Below are 2,730 nucleotides of genomic sequence, written 5' to 3'. Positions count from 1 at the left end.
CGCGGCAGTGATATCCGCGAGCCAGGTGAGTGCCGCGGTGGCTGCGGTGGGGCCTTGCGAGTGGCATGGTGGCCTGGGCTTTGGTCTCCCTCAGGTTCCCTGGAAGCGGGAAAGTGTCCGGCGCGGGAGCGGTAGCAGCAGAGGCAGAGGCTCTGGCGTGTCTTTCTCCTGGTTAGCCTGAGACATGGAAGGCCTGGCAGTCTGGGTGGCTGGAATGGCTTTGCTACCCAAGAATTGGAATTCTCTTCACCAGGATATGGAGATTGTTCAATCACCAGGAACACAAAGTTATCATTGTTGGGTTGGATAATGCAGGGAAAACTACCATCCTTTACCATTTTTCTATGAATGAAATTGTACATACATCCCCTACAATAGGAAGTAATGTAGAAGAGATAGTGATTAATTATACATGTTTCCTTATGTGGGATATCGATGGCCAAGAATCTCTTCAATCATCCTGGAACACTTACTATACTAATACAGAGTTTGTAATATTTGTTGTGGACAGTACAGATGGAGAGAGGATTTCTGTAACTAGAGAAGAACTCTACAAAATGCTGGCTCATGAGGACCTAAGAAAAGTAGGACTGCTGATTTTTGCTAATAAGTAAGATGTTAAAGAATGCACGACTGTAGCAGAAATCTCCCAGTTCTTGAAGCTTACTTCTATTAAAGATCACCAGTGGCATACCCAGGCATGCTGTGCTCTTACTGGAGAAGGATTATGCCAAGGACTTGAGTGGATGATGTCATGGCTGAAGACTAGATGATCTCTGCTGTCTTCTCATGGACTTATATAAATAGAGTGCTGGACTTTACCTGAAAGCTGCAAAAATCAATGGTTTAGATATATTTATAATAAACTGACAAATTTTTTTCTAAAGAAAAAATTAAGACCACTTATTTGGAAACAAGGATGAAGTTTCATCTTCCAATTTGTTTTCTTATTAGTTCCTTCCAAAGTATATATTAAAGCTGTGATTGATATTTTTCTTTTAATAAATCCTCTCAGGACATTTTAGAGACTGTGGTAAGTATAAAGGGAGTGGAAGACATTTTGAACTTTAAAGAGATTTATTGTCAGTATAACCATCCCAAGTTGAATGTTGTTCTCTTGTTCCATTAAGTCAAAATACAAATCAGCACATACTGTTTCCAATATTTTGAAATGTAATGTTACCTACAAAAAGTATTTTGCTTAAGGCTGTGTATGTATTGTGTATATACCTCAAGTTCAAGTTAATGGCTTTGATTCATGTTCTAAGAAAAGCAAATAATAAAAATAACACACTTAGTGATTACCATGAGCATAATTACTGGCACTGGTATTAAAGTGCTATTTTGTACTTTCCCCCTATATTATCTGTATTGTATTAACCAACCCCTGAAATCATTGAGCTGCTCTTTGAAAAAAAGAAACAGAAAAGCTTGACATGGTATACCTACTTTTTCTTGTTCTGTAGCACACATTGGAACATAATCCAATCAAGTGGACTGTCAGATTTTTAGCTTGGTATTACTAATGGATGGGATTACACAGTACCACTACATTATTCATTTGTTGGTTTTATGTCCTCTGAATTATTGAATACATTGATAATCCATTAATCAGTTGATTGTAAATTACCATTAGAACTATCCAGTGATTTCTTTATTAAAAACTGTTGTGTGAAACATGTCTGTCCATAGAAGTAACATTCTAAAAATATTACTAAACAAGTAAGCTGAAGTCCTTTAAAGCAGCAAATTGTATAGCACTCAACTAAAGTGAATCTGAGATCAAAAGTAAGGATGCTTTCCAGGCAACATTGGTAACTGCTTAATTTGCAAATCTCTTAGAAATCGGACTAGTTTGAGATTTTGTTCCTGCAAGTTTGCTTATGTCTTTTTCTACCACATAAATGCATTGTTTAACAAACATGAACTGTAATTTTTTAAGGCTTTTGTGAATTTGAGAAATTGATGGACATGGTATGGTATATTACTTGTACTAAGAAATAATTTGACCCAAGACACTTTTAATATTTGCATAAAGTTTTTGATTTATCTTTTACTATCTTAAAGGTATTTGTCCTAATTATAAACAAAATTAACATGTGTTAAAGCATATTTTCAAGTACTGTATTCATGTATCATTCATGCTCTGAAATTTTTTTGCCATGATTATATTGATAAACAAATAGCAATGAGACAGTTGCAAATCAAATCGGTAGGACAGTTTCAATAATTAACATATTGCATACATTCTTCTTAGTGGTTAATTGCTATACAAGATGCGAACTTGATATCCTATTTATAAACACCATTAGTACAAATCATTCTATTCATTAACAGAATGTAACTATATATCTATCCTAACCACCCTGAATACACAGATACAAAATGGACATTCATCTGTATCCCCATTTTTGTTAAGTTCCGTTATTTGAATATTATAGCTGTGTAAACTCAGCAAAATATTCTAAAAGAGTCCAGTAGCCCTTAATAGTATTGGGTCTTCCACTTAACTGACAATGTCAGAAATTGTTGACCTGAGTCCCCCACATTTCAACATAACAGCATGGCTTTATTTCTTATATTTCGTTTTATACTTTTCTTCTGGATGGTTTAGACCAAGGTAAAGCAGGACCTATGCAACAAGAGTTGTAGCTTTTGATAAGGTCAGTGAAATCCCCTCAGGATTTATCCTGAGATCCTGTACCTCAGATTGTAGAACCTTTGTCAGTG

The 2,730-nt window shown here is 35.6% G+C and overlaps 1 pseudogene; it reads left to right on the top strand.

Annotated features, from left to right (window-relative positions):
• LOC101562064 lies at window positions 1-773 on the top strand (annotated as a pseudogene).
• The last annotated feature ends 1,957 nt before the right edge of the window (window positions 774-2,730 follow it).

The sequence above is a fragment of the Octodon degus genome, unplaced genomic scaffold (assembly GCF_000260255.1).
Source record: "Octodon degus isolate 3935 unplaced genomic scaffold, OctDeg1.0 scaffold00434, whole genome shotgun sequence".
In the NCBI taxonomy this organism is placed as follows: domain Eukaryota; kingdom Metazoa; phylum Chordata; class Mammalia; order Rodentia; family Octodontidae; genus Octodon; species Octodon degus.
This window is presented reverse-complemented; position numbering and strand designations above follow the sequence as displayed.